Raw genomic sequence first — 24192 nt, 5'->3', positions numbered from 1 at the left:
GAGTGGCTGACTGGATTTAAAAAAAACACAAAAACCTGCAATACTCTGCCTACAAGAGACTTACTTCAGGATGAAAGACACACAGAGACTGAAAGTAAGGGGATGTAAAAAGATATTTCATGCAAATGGAGACAACAAGAAAGTGGAGGTAGCAACACTCACATCAGTCAAAATATACTTTAAAACAAAGGTCATAAAGAAAAACAAAGAAGAGCATTATATAGTGATAAAGGAATCAATACAAGAAGAGAATATTACACTCATTAATATATATGCACCCAATATAGGAGCACCTAAACACATAAAGCAAATACTAACAAACGTAAAGGGAGAAATTGACAATAATATAATAATAGTAGGAGACTTTAACAACCCACTGACATCAACGGACAGATTATCCATACAGAAGATCAATAAGGCAACACAGTAAACCAGTTAGACTTAACTGATATCTAAAGAACTCTATATCCAAAAAAAGGAGGGGACACTTTCTTTTCAAGTGCACATGCAACATTCTCCAGGACAGATCACATACTAGGTCACAAAACCAGCCTCAACAAATTTAAGGGGACAGAAATTATACCAAGTATCTTGTCTGACTACAACGATATGAAACTAGAAATCAACCATAGAGGGAAAAACAGGAAAAGAACAAACACATGGAGACTAAACAACATGCTACCAAAAAACCAACAGGTCAACAATGAAATCAAAGAAGAAATCAGAAAATACCTCAAAACAAATGAAAATGAAAACACAGCTTTACAAAATCTATGAGATGCAGCAAAAGCAGTTCTAAGTGGGATGGTCATAGCAATACAGGCCATCCTCAAGAAACAAGAAAAATCTCAAATAAACAAGCTAACCTACCATCTAAAAGAATTAGAAAAAGAAGAACAAATAAAGCCCAAAGTCAGCAAAATGAAGGAAATAATAAAGATCAGAGAGGAAATAAATAAAAAAGAGATCAAAAAACAAGAGAAAAGAGCAATAAACCCAAGAGCTGTGTTTTTTGTTTGTTTGTTTGTTTTAAAGATAAACAAAATTGACAAACCTCTAGCCAGGCTCATCAAGAAGAAAAGAGAAAGGACCCAAATCAACAAAATAAGAAAAGAAATAGGAGAAACAACAGCTGATACCATAGACATACAAAAAAATCATAAGAGAATACTATGAACAGTTATATGCCAACAAATTGGGCAACCTAGAAGAAATGGACAAATTTCTAGAAACATACAGTCTCCAAGACTAAGTCCAGAATAAACAGCCAATTTGAACAGACTGATCACTAAAAGTGAAATAGAATCTTTAATTTCAAAAACTCCCTGAAACAAAAGTTCATGACTGAATGGCTTCACTGGGGAATTCTACCAAACAAATAAAGAATAAGTTATACCTATCCTCCTCAACTATTCCAAAAAATTGAAGAAGAGGGCACACTCCCAAATTCATTTTATGCATCCCCCATTACACTGATACCAAAACCAGACAAAGGCACTACAAAAAAATAAAATTACAGGCCAATATCTTTGATGAATATAGATGCAAAAACCTCAACAAACTATTAGCAAACCAAATCCAACAATACGTAAAAAAGATCATACACCATGATCAAGCTGGATTCTTTCCAGAGTCACAAGAATGGTTCCACATATGCAAATCAATCAATGTGATACACCACATTAACAAAGGGGAAGACATGATTATCTCAATAGGCACAGAGGAAGCGTATGAAAAAATTCAATATCCATTCATGATAAAACTCTCATCAAAGTGGGTATAAAGGGAACATATCTCAACATAACAAAGGTCATTTACAACAAACCCACAGCCATCATCATACTCAACAATGAAAAGCTGAAAAGCATTCCTCTAAAATTCAGGAACAAGACAAGGATGTCTACTCACATGGATTCTATTTAGCACAATATTGGAAGTCCTAGCCACAGCAATCAGAAAAGAAAAAGAAATAAAAGGTATCCAAGTTGAAAGGGGAGGGGTAAAACTGTCACTGTTTGCAGATGGCATGCTACTCTATATAGAGAACCCTAAAGTCTCCACACAAAAACTCTTAGAACTAATAAATGATTTCAGCAAGGAAGCAGGGTACAAGACTAATATAAGGAAATCTGTTGCATTTCTACACACTAATAATGAAATATCAGAATGAGAAAGTAAATAACCAATTCTGTTTAAAATCACATCAAAAAGAATAAAATACCTAGGAATAAACTTAACCAAAGAGGTGAAAGACCTATACCCTGAAAACTATAAAACACTGATGGAGGAAATTGAAGATGATACCAAGAAGTGGAAAGATATTCTGTGCTTTTGGATTGGAAGAATTAATACTGTTAAAATGGTTATAGTACCCAAAGCAATCTGTAGATTTAATGCAATCCCTATCAAAACACCCAGGACATTTTTCAAAGAACTCAGAGAAATAGTCCTAAAATTTATATGGAACCACAAAAGACCCAGAATTGCCAAAGCAATCGTGAGAAAAAAGAACAAAGCTGGAGGCATATCCCTTCCAGACTTTAGACTAAACTACAAAGCTACAGTAATCACAACAACAAGGTACTGGCACAAAACTAGACACATAAATCAATGAAACAGAATAGAAAGCCCAGAAATAAACCCATGCTCATATGGTCAATTAATCTTTGGCAAAGGAGGCAAGAATATATAATGGAGAAAAGACAGCCTCTTCATCACGTGATGTTGGGAAAGCTGGAAAGCTACATGTAAAACAATGAAATCAGAACATTCCCAAATACCATATACAAAAATAAACTCAAAATGGTTTAAAGACCTAAATGTTAAGACATGACACCATAAAACTCCTAGAAGAGAACATAGGCAAAACATTCTCTGACATAAATCATATCAAGATTTTATTAGATCAGTCTCCCAAGGCAAAAGAAATAAAAGCAAAAATAAACAAATGGGATCTAATCCAACTTAAAAGCTTCTGCACAGCAAAGGAAACCATCAACAAAATGAAAAGACAACCTACAGAATGGGAGAAGATATTTGCAAATGATGGGACTGACAAGGCGTTAATATCCAAAATATACAAACAGCTCATACAACTCAATATCAAAAAAAGGAACAACCCAATTAAAAAATAGGCAGAAGACCTAAATAGACATTTTTCCAAAGAAGACATACAGATGGCTAACAGGCACAGGAAATGATGCTCAACATCATTAATTATTAGAGAAATGCAAATCAAACCACAATGAGGTATCACCTCACACCAGTCAGAATGGCCATCATCAAAAAGTCTACAAGTGGGACTTCCCTGGTGATCCAGTGGGTAAGACTCAGTGCTCCCAATGCAGGGAACCTGGGTTCAATCCCCGATCAGGGAACTAGATCCCGCATGCATGCCGCAACTAAGAAGTCCGCATGCCGCAACTAAGAAGCCCACATGCCACAACTAAAGATTCTGCATGCCGCAACGAAGATCCCGCATGCCACAACTAAGACCTGGTGCAGCCAAAATAAATAAATAATTTTAAAAAGTCTACAAGTAATAAATGATGGAGATGATATGGAGAAAAGGGAACTCTTATACACTCTTGGTGGGAATGTAAATTGGTATAGCAACTATGAAAAACAGTGTGTACGTTCCTTAAAAAAACTAAAAATAGAACTACCATACGATCCAGCAATTTCACTCCTTGGTATATATTCAGAAAAAAGAAAACTCTTATTTGAAAAGATACATCCACCCCAATGTTCACTGCAGCCCTATCTATAATAGCCAACACATGGAAGCAACCCAATTGCCCATCAAAAGAGGACTGGCTTAAGATGTGGTATATATATTATATACATACACAATGGAATATTACTCAGACATAAAAAAGAATGAAATATTGCCTTTTGCAGCAACATGGATGGACCTAGAGAATATAATGCTTAGTGAAAAAGTCAGACAGAAAAAGACAAATGCTCTATGATATCACTTCAATGTGGAATCTAGAAAATAATACAAATCAAACTATACAAAACAGAAACAGACTCACAGACATAGAAAACAAACTTTTGGTTACCAAAGGGGAGGGAGGGGGAAGAGGGACAAATCAGGAGTATGAGATTAACAGATACAACTATTATATACAACATAGATAAGCAAAAAGGATTTACTGTATAGCACAGGGAATTATACCCAATATCTTGTAATAACCTATAATGGACTATAATTTGCAAAAAAATGAAAAAAATAATAAAGTTCCAAGGAGTGGGGCAATAGGGTGAGAATATTCACCCAAATCTGATATCAGGTATGTATGCTAATGAGAAATCATCTTGCTGAGACAAACCTGTGACCTGGGTATGTGTGGGAGTCTTCAAACTAGCAGAAGCCTTTTCTTCTGTTCATTCTCTTTCAAAAGCACCTTATTATGAAATTATTTTGAACGCTCACCTCTTCCTTGGTCTCAAACCTGCCGATCTTTGGATCAGAACGACACCAGTGGTCCTCCTGGCTCTCCAGCTTGCCGACATTCCCTGCAGATCTTGGGGCTTGTCAGCCTCCATGGTCACACGAGCCAATTCCTGATTATAAATCTCTTTCTATGTATACATGCATCCTACTGGTTCTGTTTCTCTGGAGGTCCCTGACTAAAACACAAACAAAGCTGGGCCTTTTTATGTAAGGCTTCTGTACACCTAAGAAAGGGACTCTGGGACCATCTACCTTTATTTGCCCAGGATTCCCTCTTTCATTCAAGTTATCATCGCTGTAAGCAAGGTAGACCCTCCATTTCCTCTGTGAAGCTTCATAATTTCCTCTGATTCCTTGGCTGTGTTGGCTTCTCCCTGGCAGCACTGGTGCCTCCTTCACGCTCTGCCCCAGACCTTCTCAGGTAACTGTTATATTCTGTCCTGACACCCCCACCATCCCTTTCTCTTTCCCTTCCTTCCTTCCACCACCAGTGGCTCAATTACGGTGTTCCAGGCACTTCGGCAGTGCGGGAGATTGAAACCAGTGTTAACATAGCCCCTGCCCTTGAGGAGCTGAGTTCAGGAGTAGTGATAGACAGGTAAACCAACTACAAGCAAACCTGTAAGTTAAGGTCATGCCTGTCAAGAGAGCCATGCCAGGTGTGGGCAAGGCCCTGGGGAGAGAGTTGGGCCAGGCTGGCTGTCAGGAAGGGGAGGACAGCCATGGGAGGATTCTTAGAAGAGAAACTCTGCAGCCAGGTCTGAGGGATGTGTGGGGATTTCTCAGTTGCACCAGGGAGGAGGAGATGGAGAAGGGAGGAGACATTCTGGCAGAGAGGAGGGTTGGTAGAAAGCATGGCGCTAGGAAACAGCTGAGCGAGATCAGTTCAAAATGAGCACAATGAGGATGAGGCCGGGGAGGTTGGCCAGGGCCGGATAGTGGAGGCCTGCTTCCGGTGACGAGAGGTTACCGAGGAACGTAAGCCGGGCTCTGCTGGAATCTCCCCCAGCCCTGGGCCACAGCGGGTACCCCAGTCACACAGTTTATTTAGCTTTCACTTACCAAACAATTGTCTAACATTTTCAACAAAACTGAAATAAACTGTGTGATGTGTATGTCCACATGGATGAGACTTATAAATAAGAAAAACAAATGTAGGTAGAAACTATCTGAAGTTCTTCCTATTTGGTTTTCCTGATTTTCCTTAGCTTCACATTTCTGAGAGTCAGAACCACAATGAATCTGGTGTGGTTTTTGCTGCACTGGTTTTATGGTGAGGAGGGGCTTCGTTGGGCGTCTGTGACAGGAGGAGATGTAAGAGCTGCCTTTCAACAGAAAAGGGCCTGAGGCATAACTTCCACTGTCAGAGACATCAGCCTTCTTATTTCAGAAACAAAACTAACTTATTCTGCTCATTTGATCAGTGTTTTCTTGAAGAGTAAGGAGAAGAAAATTCATTTTGAGAAGCTGCTATTTTATTTGGTTTTCCTGGCTCGTTCTCCCAGAAAGGAGCTTCCCCTGTTTTAATTACATAACGTAGGGTTTCAGCACTGCTGCCAAGGAACCGAGGCTTTGCCAGGGGCAGCCTCTCTGACTTCAGGGTGCTTTGTCACCACAATCGAATTGATTTAATGAAGGAGCTTATTTTTGCCTGCTGTTAAAATCACCTACATTACGCCACGCTGAGTAACAAATACATTTTATGCGCTTATTTACTTTTTTTCCTCAAACACCCTTATCTGGTTGCTTCTCATAGTAGTAAAATGGGCAAAGTAAACATAAGGTGTTAGTGAGACCCAGCAAAGCTACGTTTGTCTTTGCGTCTGTGTCCCTCCCCACTGGTGGTGGGTGACCTGTTTATATGAGTTTGCCTGGATTACTCTGTGGGACCCCTGCCTCACCCAGCCAACTATAGAAGGGCAAATACTTTTCTTCTTTTTCCCTTTTCGGTCTCGACCTAGAGCTCAAAGTGTGAGAGCTCATTTTCAATATGCCACTCTTGCCACTGTAGGCTGTTCTGAAAAATCCCGCCTGGAAGTTGAGTTTTGCTAGTTAGTTAAGTGACGAACATTTTATTGAACTCTTCCTGGGAACACTGTACTAATTACAGAGAAAAGAACAACGATTCTTGCTCTCTCTTTGGCTGCAGAAGACCAAAACAAGGGAGGGGCAGAATGATTTGTGAGACGCTTGCTTCCAGGTATCAGCTCTGGGGTAAAGGTCAGGTTTTTCTTGGTGATGGCTACACCCTTAGCATTTAGCTCAGCTTTTGGCACAGAGAGGCGCTCAGGAAGTGCTAGTGGAGAAAAGAAGGAAGCAAAGAGGCTGCACAGGACAGGGCCCTGTTCTTTTTATCCTCAAAGCTACCGTTATGCACATTCATGGTTTTCAAATTCAGCTTTACAATAGGGGCGTTCTTTTTGTCATCTCATTTCTTCTTTCTAACAAAGCAGCAGGTTCAGTGATAAGGGTCTTGTGTCTAAAGCCACACATCTAGCAAGTATATCAGCAGTAGGATTCCATTCTGAGTGATTCTGTGGCCAAAAACTACTCTTCCCAGTGTACCAGCTGCCTCCCAGCAAAAAACCACTCGTGTGGGGCTGCAGGTGGTTCTCAGAGGGGATGATTGCTGGCCTGAATGAGGCTGCACTCAGCATGCATGTGAGGACTCAGTGAGAAGATCAGGGAGGCAAGCAGGGTTGAGTAGCACCTGGCCTCAGCCTCAAGATGCTCCTTGCAGGCGATGATGGCACAGGGCTAGGAACGGATATTTCAGGGAGGATATTTGCACAGAAGGAAGACAGTTATTCCTTTAATCAACACCCTCGACAGTCCCAGCATCAGAAATGGGGATTTCCTATATGATCATCTGATGGTTCCAAGGTTAGGCTGCAAACACTGACTGATCAGTGCATCCCTTCTATCGACGTTCAAGGTCAGGTACAGGGCATTGCAAATCAAGGCTGTTAAAATTATGAGTCAGAGCACTCAGTGGGAGGCTAGAATGCCCACTACTTTTTCCTGTTGAATTACATATAATTTAATGTGAGAGTTGTTTGAAAGTTCTCCTCCAGGCAAAGAGACATCATGGAGAGAAAAAAAAAAAATCCTAACATAAACATTACGCTTATCCAGCATTCCTGAGTTATGCAGATGGTTTATCTTCTTTTTGACCACTGTTTTGACTTAAAAAAGAATAAGGCCATTTTATGGCTTTTGTTCTTAACTTAGAAAATGAGTATGAAAAAATCAGTCAGCACTCTAGGTCTTTGGGGAGGTGGGAGACTGACCAGAGATTGCCAGTGTGTTTTGAGAAGCCTGACTTAGAGTGTGTGTTCCACTGGGGGAAGGGCATCCTGGCTCAGGGGGTGCTCAGTAAGTACTCACAGAGGACAGGAGGAAGGTAAGAGATGGCATGTGGCACGGGTCCATAGCAAAGCTACCATGTTTGTGGCTTTCAGTTTTATCTTTATGATGCCTGAGGATGAACAACTGTTTCAAAATTCATCACAGAAAATTTAAAATGTTTTGAAATAAAAGGCACTTGCCAATATATATGCCTATGACCCAAAGAAGGGCTGGGCTGTCCAGCTTATGCCTGTACCGCAAACTAATGAACAGTGAGCCCCATACAACAAGGTAATGATCACAGGTTTTCTTCTTCTGCTAAGATGTGGACAACCCTGGGTTCCCCAAACAACACTGATGTCTTGATTGCATAATGGGGGCTGGCACCTCAACCTATAGCAGACACTAGTTTTGGATGACTGTGCCTTTAAGACCAGAGGTGGTAGAAACTCTCAGAACAGTGGGGAGATTGTAGACAGGCTTGGCCTCTCTGGTCTTTTATCCCCAGAAGGGATTTTTTTTTTCAGATGGCCAAGGATTTGATCTGAAGGCTGGCCCTGCCATTCTAACAAGCTCTGTTTGCCCTTGAATCTGACTCCAAATTCCAATTTTCACACACTGCTCAGATTAGATGTCTCCTGTAGAGCTGACCCAGCCTCAGACTCCAGACCCCTCCATCCTCCCTGCCCCAGCTTGGCCTCATTTCACACTCCCAAGTCTGACACTGGCCCCACTCCCCTACACCTGACCTCAGCTCCCCGCTTTTGCTTCTCCTGCCTCAGTCCTGACAGCTGGCTGCGACAGCTTCCAATTGAACTGCTAAGGAAGAGAGGCTCCTTCCCACCTGGGTACATCTGAGTTGCTTCTTAATCAGGCCCAGAGTCCTGGAAGGGGAAAAAGGGCAGCCAAGCTGTGCTTTTGGCTTCACCCAGAAATGGGAACAGGCCAGCCGGCACTGCTGGGGCCTACAGCCCCATAATCCTATATAAAAGTAGACCCAGAATTCTCTGCTTGGAAGGAGACCCCATACGCACTTACTAAAAGAAAATCAGAATGTAGCATCCTACAAGGGTTTGCCTATTTTGCAAAACCCTTAGATTTTTAAATTTTTAAAAATTGTTTTCTAGTTCCTTTTCATTTTTCTTCTCACCATAATAGCCTTCCCTGGAGAGGCTGAGGTATAGGTGGCCCTTTCTCAGAACCTGAATTCTCTAATAAGCCATGACTCGTGGGCATGCGGGGGCCACTCTTCCTTAAGCAAGATCACTTTCTGATCCTTGTCCTGAGCTCTGCATGTGTTTCCTCTTTCCAAGAGCAGAGATATGATCAGATTCACATTTCATAAAATCACGATGGCTTCAGGATGCAGGATGCATCAGAAGAAGACAAGGCTGGGGAATGAGAGACTTCTGAAGAGTCATTTTAACAGTCCTGATAAAGGACGGTGAGGACACTTTTTGTCTCTGGACATTTGTGAGGACTGAGTTGAACTTAAGTAATTTTAGATAAAAGAAGCCATGAGGACATTCTGCCTATTCCCCACCTACCACTGCTTCCACACCCAAGTCTTGAGAATCTTATTATTATCAGGCAAAATAGACATTCACCAGCTAAAAGGGGGATGAAATCAAAGAGAATGTGTCTGTCCACTAGGGCTTGTTTATGCCCTTAAGACTTGTCTCTTATTGGAATCTGACCAATCAGATTAATACCTCCCTGAGAGTGAAATCAATGGAGTTAGAGGGAAACATGGATTTGAATTCCATCCTCTAGAGGAAGCAGAAATTATTAAGAAACTAAGAAATTATCAATTCTTAAGAGCCTTTGGGCTTATTAGTAACTGAGGCCACTTATGCCTATGCACTAGCATCTTCCCCTGACTTCGTGCAAGGGCACTAAAGGGAGATTTAGGCCCAGCCTGGGAAGCCAAGGGAAGATAAGATCAAGCAGAGAAAGTTTTCTAAAAGAGGCAGGAAGGTTTCAGACTTCAGTGAGAGTAATATTATTTAAGAAGAGCCTCAGAGACAACATGAGATGGTGGGACATAAAATACCCCCAAGACAGTGGGTGACAGCATTTTCCGTTATAAATTAAGAGACATTGGAGTCAGAGGTACCAGCTCATTTGGCACATAAGACTGTCTATGTTATTAACAATGAAAGAGAAAGTTTAAATGACCCTTTGTTTAAACTTTCCAAGATATGATTTTTATGAAAACCATTAGAGTATATGAGCTGGTGGGGAGAGGATGAAAAAATTACAACCCAAGCAGAGGGTTGTGACTCAACTCAGAATGAGGGGAAAACACAAATGGAGGAAGATCAATGGAAAACAACGCTCTCTTATCATTGGCTGGTAGGAGTTAAGGAAGGAGAGGAGATACATGGCAGGGTTTCAGTGACCCGTATCCAAGAATGTGACATCTTTCTTAATAGCATGAAATCTGTGGGTACGCAGCCAAGCTTAGAACAGCAGGAGATCCTAGTAGGAAGCAGCAAGACAGGGACAGTACAAAGCAGTTTCACTCATCTTCTGGTCCAAATTTTAAAAAAAAAAATGCAAAAGGGCTTAATCTTTGTACTAATTTTATGAATTAGGAATGGCTTCTTGAAACTTTGTATTGAAAAGAAGTCTGAGGCTAAGTGTGGGAGCTATAGTAGAGTACCATTATTGATTAGTGATGTCTGCCACGGGCCCAGGGTTAGAGAGTGGGCACAACTAATGTGGCCCAGTCTAATTTACTGTCATTCTTATATTGGGGTTTAGGGTCAAAGGCCCAGCTAACACTAAACTGAGCCTGTCTTTTATCTTTGTCCTGTACATTACTTCTCTTGGGGATTCATACGGAAAGTAATACATTATGGGCAGGCAGTGTTCCTGGACCTCTTGGCCCTGAAAAAAATCTGACAGAATCTACCCTTGATGCCCCATGTTTTATATGCAGATATTTTTGGAATTTGGGACCTAAATCCCTTGTAGGGTCAGGTAGGGCTTCCAGAAGTCTTGTTGGTTACTTGGGGATTCGGATGGGGGTGGCACTTTTGGGTGGGCTTCAGTGAGCAAGAATCATTCCCAGGCTCCTGCCCTCTCTCCCATACAGAGAAGTGATGTTCAAGTTTCTTGTGCTATGGTCCAGGACATCATTAATCCTGGATGCCACTGGCCCAGGCCAGGAGGGCCTAGGGGAACATAAAGACTTGAGTTGAGATGACATGATTCACCTTCACTTAACACCCAAGTGTCATGTGGGGGATGGTGACATTATCTATCTGGATCTAATCATTGCTTTTCCCTCTGACAGCCAGAAATAGATGTTCAAGCATCCATGTGAAAAGCTTCTCGGCATTAAAGTAGATTGAGTATTGATTCTCATTTATGGATTCGGAGGTCCCTCCAGGAGATAGGACAAGGAGTCTACATGGCAGACCCAACAGCTTAACTACAAAGACTGACCTTTCTTAGAATGACAACTCATGTTACATGGCCTAAGTGTGAGTACAAATAGAACAGTTCCCAACTGCCTTTGGGTCGGAGCTCATTTTATTTTGTTCATAAGAACATATTAATCGAAACCTTGGTCAAGTGCTAAGTACCAGGTCAATAATACTTTTGTTTTGTTGTAATGTTTGCACTTTGGCATCAGGAAAATACAACAAGCAAAACAAAACAATGTTTTTTTTCAAGATAAAACTACAAAGTTGAAAGGACCACATAATTATTTATGCCTGTATATCATCTCCTTTCCTATATAACATTTATATTCTGAGGGCAGCATTGTAGAGCTCATTTCCATGTTCCCTAATGTGCCTTGTGCATAGTAGGGATGCTTGATAGAATTGTTAACTTGAAAAGATGAGTTGCAGTGTTAAGTGGTGGAGAGAGCCCTGTACTTGCATTTGAATGTTTTCCTCTGTATTCCTAGCCCCTATAACAATATGTGGTAGAAGCTCTTTCTAGCAATTTGAACAGTACAGTTATAAGCAAACTTTTAACCTGTCTGAGCCTCAACGTTTATAAGTAAAATGGGGATAAGTATGTCTACACTGCTTCATGCCTTTGCTCCAGGTAGTTTCCTCTTTAGAAATGTCTTGACTCTCTCATTTCAAAACTTTGCTCGGGGTCACTTTTTCTTTGAAGCTTTCCTCACTTGACACCCTCTTGCTTCCCAGGAAGAAATGACATCTCCCTCCTTTGGGCTCTGCTAAATCCCATATTCAGTTCTTTCAAAGCACCTAAAGCCCTTTGTGACATTTATGTATTCACAAGTCTATCTGCCTTTGCTAGACAGTGATTTTCTAGAAGGTAGGCACTATGTCTTATTCACTCCTGTATGCCCAATGCTGAGAACAGCAGAAACTTGATATATAATTTCTAGAAGGATAAAGGAATGAATAATGAAGGACTACAATCAGCCAAGTGATGTGATCCATTTAGCATTTTAGAAGAATCCCCCTGACATGGTAGGGGAGATGGGCTAGAGTTCAGATGGGGGTAGGAAAAAAGCATCAAGACTCTTTGGGGTTCAGACGCTGTCTCCAGAATGCTTCTGTTACCTTCAGAGGCAACCCTGGGTCATGCAAGCCACTACCGTCCACCAGTACATCATCTGAACACTGAGTCTGCAGATCCTGAGACAGAGAGCATGTGTCATGAGGGGGTCCAGAATGGGCAGAAAATGCTGGAGCATGACGCCCTCTAGAAGGGATCGGCCGTGGTGGGTGTCCTGGTGTAGTGGGGACAGCACTGGTTGAGACCCTTCATCCACTGCACAGCTCTTCCAGGGCCCTTTGGAAATACCTTATGCTCAAAGATAGGTGGAAAATGGACCTGCTCCTCAAAAGCAGGGGCAGGTCAGTCTTTTATTTGGATTCTGAGAGCCCCCAAGCCAAGTGAGGTTACCAGTGCCCAACGTTGCCTGAGGAAGAGGAGGAACCAGCTTGTGGTCAGTGGGCCCAAAGGCAGCATCCAGTCCTGTCCTCTGTCACAGAGGGGCAGGTGTAAGCCCAAGGGGACGGGGGTTTGGGGAAGGGGGTGGCTCCTGCTCCAATTCTTCTCCTGAATAGCAAGCGACTTAGTCATTCAATCCTAGAGCAAGGACTAACTTGACATTTACAGTCTGTATTAAATCTAAAAGGCCACGTCTGGTTGTTTCCAGCTTCTTCTTCTATATATACATTTTAAAACAACTTTATGGAGGTTTAGTTTATCTACAATAAACTGTACTTAATTAAAGCATAGAAATTGATGAGTTCTGACAGATTTATACAGAGATTGCTATGGACTGAATTGTGTCCACCCAAAATTCATATGTTGAAGCCCTAACCCCTCAATGTGACTGTATTTGGAGATGAGGCCTATAAGGAGATAATTAAGGTTAAATGAAGTACCTGACACAATAAGATTATTCTCCTTATAAGAACAGAGACAGCAGAGCACTCTCTCTTTTTCCTTCTGTCTTTCTCTCTTCATGTCTCTCTCTCTGTCTCTCTTTGTATCTCTCTGTCTCTGTCTCTATTTGCTCTACTTGTCTCTCTCTCTCTGTCTCTCTGCATCTCTCTCTCAGTCCCTCTCTTTCTCTCTGTCTCTTTCTGTGTGTCTCTGTCTCTCTCTGGGTGTCTCTGTCTCTGTCTGTCTGTCTTGGTCTGTCTCTCTGCCTCCGTCTGTCACTCTCTGTGTCTCTGCCTCTCTGTCTCTCTTCCTCTTTCTCCCTCTGACATGCAAGCACACGGTGGGAAGGTGACCGTCTACAAGCCAGGAAGAGAGCACACACCAGAACCTGACCGTACTGGCACCCTGATCTCAGACTTCCAGCCTCCAGAACTGTGAGAAAGTAAATTTCTGTTGTTTAAGCTGCCCAGTCTACGGTATTTTGTTATGGCAGCCTGAGCTAAGACACTCATGAAGCCACCACCACTACAGTCAGGAAACAAAACAATTCTATCCACCTACCCCAATTTTTTATTCCTTTTACAACAGACTGAAAAACTTTAAACTTGAGACTAGGAAAGAGAAATCTGCTGTAGAAAAAAAAAAAAAAACCATAATCCTTTCCAAAATGCCCCTTGAAATATTTTGTTGCCTATGATATCATTATGTCAAATTTTAACAAAGAAAAGAAGCCATTATGCAATTAAGGCAAAGAATTCACGGTAATTCAGCCCTGAGCATCCAGTGAGGCTGCACGCAGTTGCCAGCTCTGAACTGGTTCTGGAAACCTGTATAAACTTTCTAGCTGAAGCTTGACAGCGATTCCTCAGAAGCAACAGGTTCTCGGAGCATAGAGAATTCCGGAGTGTTTTGGAAAAGGAAGCCTTTGATGCTTTCTGGCCTCTTCCTTCCCTCACTTCCCAGGAATCAAATTCCCTTCTCCTTCTGGACACACTTTCTTAACCCTTGTCACTCCCCCCTCACCCCCGCCACAGGCTTGGTCAGTGCAGCTCCCTGAGGGGAGGGCGTCCTGTGGTTCCCTGCTGTGCCCCCGGGGCCCACACAGTGTCCAGCAAGAGTTGCTGCACAGGAAGTGTTCGTGGAATGAACACCAGATTAAATTAAGTGAAAAGGAGTTGACCAAAGAAATGGCAGCCATTTGAGGTCGTAGATTTTGATATTTAATGCATATTAAGGCAGCCTAGAATGTCATCTAGTAAATTGCCTTTTGATTTTTATGAGATCTCTGGGCAGGCAGGGCTGGCAGAATAGAGAAATTATTCTAGCCGCCTAGAGGAAATGGCCGGAACGCTGTATCACAGGATGAAAGGCCCCTCTCTGGTCTAATCCACACTCCCAGCTACAGCTCCCACCTGCCCTGCACGCAACTGATGGTCCAGATACCACGGACTGCTTATTAGAATTTATATAGATTGTGTGTCCTGTCTCTGCTTTTGCCCATCTTGTCACCCTCTGTAGAACCAAACTAAAATGGAGTCACTATGTCAGGGACAAAACGCAGTAGACCAACGCAGGCACATTAAGAAAATGCAACTTAACCTTACCTAAGTTGTAGGAATTTACAGCTCTTCTCAGAGATCAGCAGAGGATGCCAGCCAATCCCCAAACACCATCTCTGGACTTCCTTGTTCCCCTGACTCAGCTACCTGATGCAAATAAGGAAGAAGACCACCAGGTGACCAATCAGCTGAAAAAGCAAAAACTTTGGCATTCACCCCTTGAAAATCCCTTAGTCTGTGAACAACTCGGAACTCATCGCCTCTTGCAGCCTTGAGTTTCCTGGCTTGTGGATTGAAACCCTCGTGATAACCTCACCTTTCTGCTTTGTTTCACTCGGTGTGCAGCTGGCTTTGACATGTTTCACATATGCACTTCCCACTTTGTCTGCTGTGACCTCCAGCACAGTCTTCGAGTCCAAGCTCAAAGCCTCCTTTCCTTTGGAGCCTTCTCTGAGTCCAACTCTCACAGTGCATTGCTGCTTGTCTGCCATAGGCTCTCCCACATCACTTCCACCATCTGCCTCTTGTTTGTCTTTCACGCTACACAGTGAGCCCCTTGAGGGATGCTGTTGAGTCTTAATCATCTTATAAACCCGCTGCCTAATCCGGGGCTATGCACCTAAAGCCTCTCAGTGAACACTTGTAGAGTTTAATTGTCCAATAAGCCCTTCTCACTTTCTCCCCCCGATGGAGTAGAGGGCAGAGGAGGTAGCTGCTGCAGTGGGACGAGCCCGGCCGTAGTCCTAACAGCCTTGGCTTTAAATTCTGGTCCATCACCTTCTCTATTCGTTTTCTATGGCTGTGCAACCAATTAACACAAGCTAGGTGGTTTTAAACAACAGCTGTTTATTATCTCCTGGCTTCTGTAGGCCAGGAGTCCAGACACAGCTGAGTTGCGTTCTCTGCTCAAAGCTTCACAAGGTTGTAGTCAAGGCGTCAGCTGAGTTGAGTTCCTTTCTGGGGCTCAGGGCTTTCAAGCGCAAGTGGTTGTTGGCAGAATTCAGTTCCTTGAGGTTGTAGGATGGAGGCCCCATTCTATTGTTGGCTGTCAGCTGGGAATGTGTCAACCCCTAAGGCTACCTGTGTTCCTTCTCACATGGCCTTCTCCAACTTCACAGCCAGCAATGGAGAGTGTCCTTCATGTCTAGCCTCTCTCATTCTTCCAATCTCTGACTTTCTCGGTCTCTGGCCTCTCCACACAGATTTAAAGGGTCATGTGATTTGTCAGGCCCACCTGCATGTTTTCCCTTCTGATTAACTCAAAGTCAGCTGATAAGTAATCTTAATTACATATGCACAGTCCTTTTGCCATATAACATAACCTAATCAGGCCAGTTCTGACCCATCACATCCACAGGTTCTGTTTACATTCAAGGGAAAGGAATTATACAAGGGCAAGGTTCAGTGGTTTCATCTTAGCTTTCTGTTCACCCCAGCTCCTCAGGCTACATTAGCTCCTTTTGAATGTCAGTTTCCCTACCGGAAAATTGGATAAATAAACCTATCTCCCAGACTTGTGGGGAAGATTAAATAAAATTCGTGAAAGAGCCACTTAGTAACTGCAGGTCTCTTCTCTTCTTCCTAAACGTTTATTCTGGGCTGCCTGTCTCTTAACTGTTCCCGAGTTATCCTGAGAACAGACACCAGCCAGACTGCATGCCTATGAAATGACTCTATGAGATACTTAGTAACAAATGTAGATTTAAAAGCAAAAACTAATAGATAATGTCCGGCTCTCTGATTTTTGGAGGGCAGTGAGAGCTGAGATCATCCAGAATTAGCCCATGTCTCAAGTGAAGATGATTTTATAAAGACTGAAATCCAAACTCCTCACGTAGAAGATTACTCCTATAAAAGGCTTAGACCACCATTTGTCTTGATAAAACAAACAAACAAAAAAAGTCTTGTCCATGGTGCTTGAGTTTTAATAAATTAGATGCTATGAGAAAGAAAACCCAGGGCACTGGCTTTTAAACAAACTAGATGCTCTGAGCCCAGACTTAAGGATGCTCTCAGCGTTCAGGATAGAGCTGATACAGGACAAGGCAAAGCTGGTGCTCTCAGCTCTCTTTCTCAGTCAGTCCTTGCTGCGGGCGTCTTCTGCCAGTGCCGACTCCCTGCCCAGCTGCCCGGCGACCTTCACAGTGGAGTCCCATCTGGGCACGTTCTCCTCCAGAAATATCTAATTCTTCCCCACACAGCCCATCACTCCTAGGTTCTATCACTTCAGTGCCTGGCTGGGTGCCCGCCTAATTAAGCACAGGAAGAGCGGCAAGGTCAGCCAGTGAGAACTGCTGAATATGACAGCCTCTTCCTGGTCACCTCTGCACTTTACAGAGGCGTTCAGTGTTATTCAACCAAAGGAGACTTCCTTCCCTCTGGGGACTGAGGTAGACCCCTCCGCTTCCCCAGCACACAGAGCCATAGCTCTCCCCTGTTGGAGTGGAAACCTACTGCCTACAAGGCTCCGCCAGTGGCATATGGCACACCGCTCGCACGGAGGGTCAAGTTCCATCACTCCAAACCCTGTGGGTCCTAAATGCAGAATGACTTGCGGTCCCTCACGTGGGTCATGTGCTTTCTTACACATAGCCCCAAGCGTGAACGATCCTCCTCACACTTCTCTCTGCTCCTTCCCACACTTCTCTCTGCTCATCCCCACTCAGTCTTCAGGATTCGACTTAGAGGTCACCCGCTCCAGAAAGCCCCTCCCCTCTGAAGTCTGGGATCGGTGCCCTTCCCTCTGCTTCCACAGCCCCGTCACAGTATTCATCACACTGGGGCTGAAACTGCCATGCAGGTGGGCCAGTCTGTCACTCCCAATAGTTGGTGAACCTACACAGTCTCCAGTACGGTACTTGACATTTGCTTAACGTTCAAAAAACTTTGTGGAAGGAAAAGAGGAAGGGAGGGAGGGAGGAAAGAAGCAAAGAAAGGATGGGAAGAGAAGGGAAGGCAAGGACCATAAGGACATTATATTGACATGATGGGCTCGAGGCAAAGTAGTTGGCTGGGGAATATGGTGGAGTGACAAAGCCAACCTGAGCTCTTGGGACATCCTGAAGGAGGAGCAGTCACAGACACCTTGTATCAGCACTTCAGCCGGGTGTCAAGGGCAGGCAGCCAGTCCTGGTTACAGGCTCTGCCACATACTCACTGTGAGACCCTAAATAGGTCCCTTCCCCAGGAAAAGTCTCAGCTTCCTGCTTGAATAACGTGTGGCGTAGCTGGATTCTCTGGCTTCTGGCGTCTATGAAGAGAAGCTTGCTGAGAGTCGTGATGCCCTGAGCCACCAGATATCAAGCATTCTCTCTGCCCAAAGCCTAGCCCTGAGTTTTCTGCTTGTTACTTAGTCTGAGGGGGCTCATGTTTGGGTCGATGAATGAGCTTCCCAAAGCTGAGATTTCACCAATTAAGACTGAAGTTCACTGCAGCCCTTAAGTGGTCAAACAAACCATAGCAAATGAAAACTGACTGGGAGCGATCAGGAGATGTTTTCTGGGTCAGATCCATCAGTTTCTCCGTTAATGTGTTCCACCAGCAGCAGTGATACAGGATTCTCAGGAGAGGAGTCACAGAGCAATGGAGAGGCACCCATGCTGGTTTCACTTAGCAGCATCTGACTCAGTGAACTGGTCCTCATCTGGCACAAATGCCAAAGTAGGGCACTTTGTGGGCAGAACATGGGTTGTCAGGTTTCTGCCAAGCCAGGGAAGGAGGGTAGACAGCCCCCCCCCCAGTGCTCTCATATCCCTCAGAGGAGGAGCTCTGCAACAGAGCAAGTGATTCAAATTCATGGAGCTGAAAATCCCCAGTAGAAGGGACTGAGAAAGTAAGCCGGGACCATGCTCTCAGATTATGTCATTTACTTTTTAAAATGTTAGTTACAAAAACACAGATAAAACAAGGGAAAATGTTTATAAGGTAATGTTAAAAGAAAAAGCAAGATGCAGATTTGTATCTGTAGTGTGGTTATAATTATGCAAACCAACAAAAGCGAAAAACCCAGAAAACTCTGTATAAGGACAAATAATGACATAGAGATCTCCGCCTGGTAGAATGATTATCATTGAAAAATTCTATTTTCTCCACTTTTCTGAAAAGTGCCTATATTTTATGTTATTAAAATATAGTTAAATATTTTAAAAATAATCATCTGAGAAAGAGCCCTTAAGGATCATTTAGTTCAGTGGCTGCCAAGCATGTTTTTTTCTGAGTACCCAGCTGGCTGCCTCAGCGTCTCCAGGGAAGCTTATTAAATATGCAAGGGTCTAGGCCACAGCCCTAGACATCTTTACATAGCAAGCCTGGCATTGGACCCAGGAATCTGCATTCATTAAGCCAAAAATAAAAAGCCCTCTCATATATCTGGAGAAAACCATAATTAGAAAAGATACATGCACCCCAATGTTCACTGCAGCACTATTTACAATAGCCAGGACATGGAAGCAACCTAAATGTCCATCAAGAGAGGAATGGATAAAGAAGATGCGGTACATATATACAATGGAATATTACTCAGCCATAAAAAAGAACGAAATAATGCCATATGCAGCAACATGGATGGACCTAGAGATTGTCATACTGAGTGAAGTAAGTCAGAGAGAGAAAGACAAATATATGATATCGCTTATACGTGGAATCTAAAAAACAGGGTACAAATGAACTTGTCTACAAAACAGAAATAGAGTTACAGATGTAGAAAATAAACTTATGGTTACCAGGGGGTGAGGGCGGGGAAAGAAGAAATTGGAAGACTGGGATTGACATATATACACAACTATATATAAAATAGGTTAACTAACAAGGACTTACTGTATAGCATAGGGAACTCTACTCAATATTCTGAGGTGGCCTAAATGGGAAAAGAATATAAAAAAGAGTGGATATATGTATATGTATAACAGATTCACTTTGCTGTACACCTGAAAGCAGCACAACATTGTAAATCAACTATACTCCAATGGAAAAAAAAAAAAAAAAAGCTTGCCAGGTTCTTCCAAAGTGGACCCAGAGTTGTAGGTGGTTGTTCTGGTGCAGTCCATCCTCACACTTTGCAGAATGAGGAAACTGAGGCCCCAGAGAGCGGACTCCCCTACCAGGTATGAGACAGAAACAGGACCAGAGCTCAGAACCCATTCTGGTGGAGCACAGTGGGCTCCAGATAATTAGACAAAGAATTTTGAGCTGTGAGAACTCTATGCCCTTTCTGTGTTTCTTGTCATTGTGTGGTATGGCTCCAAAGACAGAGCCTTCCGGAATGGTCTGACCCAGGAGACTGCTTAAGAATGCTTACTGGAGTCAACATGCTCTTCTTGTGACCTTTTATGAACAAAGGCGTCCGACCCTCTGGATCTGAAATTGACATGGAGGAATTGGATTAAAAGGCTCCGATTCTGCCCTCTCTCCCTAAGGGCTAGCATTACAATGTCTGTTTATTTTGGCCTTCAGGGCAGAAAGTAAAATTGCTCATCCTCCTTTGATGTACAAGGTTGGTGTGTCTAAATGGGATGCTGGAAGGGCGGGCTGGCCCCAGCCTTTTGGCCACACCTCTGCTCATGAAGGGGGCTAACCTTCAGCCTGGGAATGGAGCAGAAATGGCAGGAGCAGTGGGAGATCAGAGAGGCAGCAGCAGTCAGAGCTGCCGAGTCAGTTCTGCGCATGCTCCTAATCATTACCCCACATGCCGTCAGCCAGGTCCTTCCCTGCAGCGGCCTGTCAGAGCTGCCTTCTTTCTTATGTATTTCTCATTAAAAGATGACATCGGAGATGTTAGGTATCAACCTCTCCATTTTTTTTGCCTCCTGTGGACACAACTGGATGCTTCCTGTGGAAGCACCTGGATGGTGCTCCCTTCTCATCTCCTGCAGCATAAGCAGCCCCTGCCCCACAGTGTGAAGATCAGGGGGTTTGGAGAACAGCTGATGTCCTGGCCAGAGGCTCACTCATGCTACTTCAAAGGAAAAAAGGGTTTAGTGTTGGGATATCCAGGGTCTGGAGCAGAGACAGAAAAGCAGTCAAGCAGCAGGCAGTTCTAGGTGCCAGCAATACCAATGATAATGATAACAATAACAATACCTAACGCGGGCAAGATAGGGTTTCCTTTCATCCTCATGTCTTCCTTCCCTCCCCTCCTCCTCCCTAGTGAAGAGGGTATCTGTGATAAGACAGTGTAGAGAGACTGAGGCTTTGCTGAAAGTATCCCAAGTCCCAAGAGGCATCCACACTGCAGCATCTAAAGACCCACCATAGATGGCCAGGAGGAGGCTCAGAGTGACCACGGAGCATTTGCAGCCCTCCTCCTGGATGAAGATGAAGGTCCTGAGGAGAGAACTGAGGCTTGGCTCGACAGGATATAAAGACAGAAAGACTCAAGGGCAGGGTGACTGGAGAACACAGGGAGAAAGGAGTCCTCTGGACAGCCCTCCAAGGCAGACTTCATTTATACTGCAAGTGAATCAGGGGGAAAGTCAAGAAATATTTTGCACCACCATCTGAATTCAGTGTGCTTAATCTACTTCTCTTTTTGGTGATGGGGTACCTACCTGTCATTTCCAAACTTGCAGATAGACTGAGGGGTTACACAATACCATTTAAGTCACTTAATCCTTTAACTTTTACTTTAAATTGGTTCAGATGCCAAACCCACATGTAATAGTAAACTCACAACTTCCACTACCACCTCCACCATCACCAACCAATTCATCTGGAAATTCCTGGGAAGCACTGCACTGCACCTGGCCACCTCTACTTAAACACTCTTACTCTCTGAATTAACTATCAGTTTGCTTCTGGCATCTCACAGCAGCAACCATAAATCCACTGCACATCAGTCTTACTTCCCTCAAATACCACCAAGATCTGCATATTCTCCTTTCTTTTAATTAATGGGCTTTACGTTTTAGAACAGTTTTAGATTCATAAAAAAACTGAGCAGATAGTATAGAGTTCCCATATCCTCCCTCTCCCTTACACACAGTTTCCCTATTAACATCTTGGATGAATGTGATGCCTTTGTTATAAGTAATTAACACATACTGACACATTATGAAATACTTTATATTTATACTATGAACTAGTTTATATCATGATTCAGTCTTTGTGTTGTACAGTTCTATATGCATGATAGCATGTACCCACCATTATAGTATTGTATGACTCAGGGTTCAACAGAACCAGTAAGAGATATATAGGTATAGGTTCAACAGAACCAATAAAATATATTTTAATTTATATTATTAATATTAAATATTACTTAATTAAAATGTTATTTTACATATACATACATACTTAAAATAAGAAGTTGGCTCATGCAATTATGGAGGCCGACAAATCCCAAGATCTTCAGCCAGCAAGGCTGAGACTTGGGAAAGTTGATTGTATTGTTCCAGTCTGAGTCCAAAGGCCTCCAGGTTCAAGACTCGAGAGCTGATGTTTCAGTTTCAGTCTAAAGACAGGAAAAAACTGATGTCCTAGTTCAAGGCAGTCAGACAGGAGCAAATTCCCTCTTACTCAAGGGAGGATTGGCCTTTTTGTTATACTCAGGCCTTCAACTGATTGGAAGAGGCCCACCCATATAAGGGAAGGCATCTGCTTTACTCAGTCTACCCAACTCAATTGTTCATCCCATCCAAAGCATCCTCAGAGACACACACAGAATAATATTTGGCCACATATCTGGGCACCCCATAGCCTAGTCAAGTTGATACATAAAATTAACCATCACAAGTATCCTACAGAATAGTTTTACCACACTAAAAAGGCCCTGTGCATAAACTATTCATCCATCTGCCTTCCTCCAACTCCTGGTAACCACTGATCTGTTTTCCATCTCTGTAGTTTTAACTTTTCCATAATGTTATTTAGTTAGAATCATACAATAATCATATAGAGGACCCAATGACTGAGAGAAAATATTTGCAAAACACTTCTGATAAAGGACTTGAGTCCAAAATATACAAAAAACTCTTAAAACTCAACATTATGAACACAAATAATCCAATGGAAAAACAAACACAATATGTGAACAGATACCTTACCAAAGAAGATGCAAATAGGCATAGGAAACCCATGATATTTTTCACAGAACTAGAACAAATAATCCTAAAATTTATATGGAATCACAAAAGACCCAGAATTGCCAGAGCAATCCTGAGGAAACAGAACAAAGCTGGAGGCATAACCCTTCAGACTTCAGACAATACTACAAAGCTACTGTAATCAAAACAGCATGGTATTGGCAGAAAAACAGACACATAAATCAGAACAGAACACATAAATGGAACAGAATAGAGAGCCCAGAAATAAACCCACACACCTAAAGTCAATTCATCTTCAACAAAGGAGGCAAGAATATAAAATGGGAAAAAGACAGTCTCTTCAGCAAGTGGTGCTGGGAAAGCCGGACAGCCTCTTGTAAATCAATGAAGTTAGAACACACCCTCACACTATACACAAAAATAAACTCAAACTGGCTTAAAGACTTAAATATAAGACATCACACCATAAAACTCCTAGAAAAGAACATAAGCAAAATATTCTCTGACATAAATCGTACAAATGTTTTCTTAGGTGAGTCTCCCAAGGCAATAGAAATAAAAGCAAAAATAAACAAATGGGACCTAATCAAACTTAAAAGCTTTTGCACAGCAAAGGAAATCATAAACAAAAGAAAAAGACAACCTACGGATGGGAGAAAATGCTTGCAATGACGCAACAGACCAGGGCTTAATTTCCAAAATATACAAACAGCTCATACAGCTCAATATCAAAAAACCAAAAAGCCCCATTAAAAAAATGGGCAGAAGACCTAAATAGGCACCTCTCCAAAGAAGACTTACAGGTGGCCAACAGGCACATGAAATGATGTTCAACATCGCTAATTATCAGAGAAATGCAAATCAACACTTCAACGAGGTATCACCTCACACCAGTCAGAATGGCCATCATCAAAAATTCTATAAATAACAAATGCTGGAGAGGGTGTGGAGAAAAGGAAACCCTCCTACACTGTTGGTGGGAATGTAAATCAGTGCAGCCACTATGGAGACCAGTATGGAGGTTCCTTAAAATATAAAAATAGAGCTACCATATGGTCCAGCAATCCTACTCCTGGGCTTGTATCCAGAAAAGGCAAAAACTCTAATTGAAAAAGATACATGCACCGCAATGATCATAGCAGCACTATTTATAATAGCCAAGACATGGAAATAACTTAAGTGTCCATCAACAGATGAGTGGATAAAGAAGATGTGGGGTGTGTGTGTGTGTGTATGTGTGTGTGTATACACACACACACACACACACATATATATATATACACACACACACATATATGGAATATTACTCAGCCATAAAAAATGATATAATGCCATTTGTAGCAATGTGGATGGACCTAGAGATTATCATGCTAAGTGAAGTAAGTGAGACAGATTAAAA

This window comes from Eschrichtius robustus, chromosome 2, assembly GCF_028021215.1.
Source record: "Eschrichtius robustus isolate mEscRob2 chromosome 2, mEscRob2.pri, whole genome shotgun sequence".
In the NCBI taxonomy this organism is placed as follows: Eukaryota; Metazoa; Chordata; class Mammalia; order Artiodactyla; family Eschrichtiidae; genus Eschrichtius; species Eschrichtius robustus.
The sequence above is the reverse complement of the archived record's forward strand: the minus strand, read 5'-3'. Positions refer to the sequence as shown.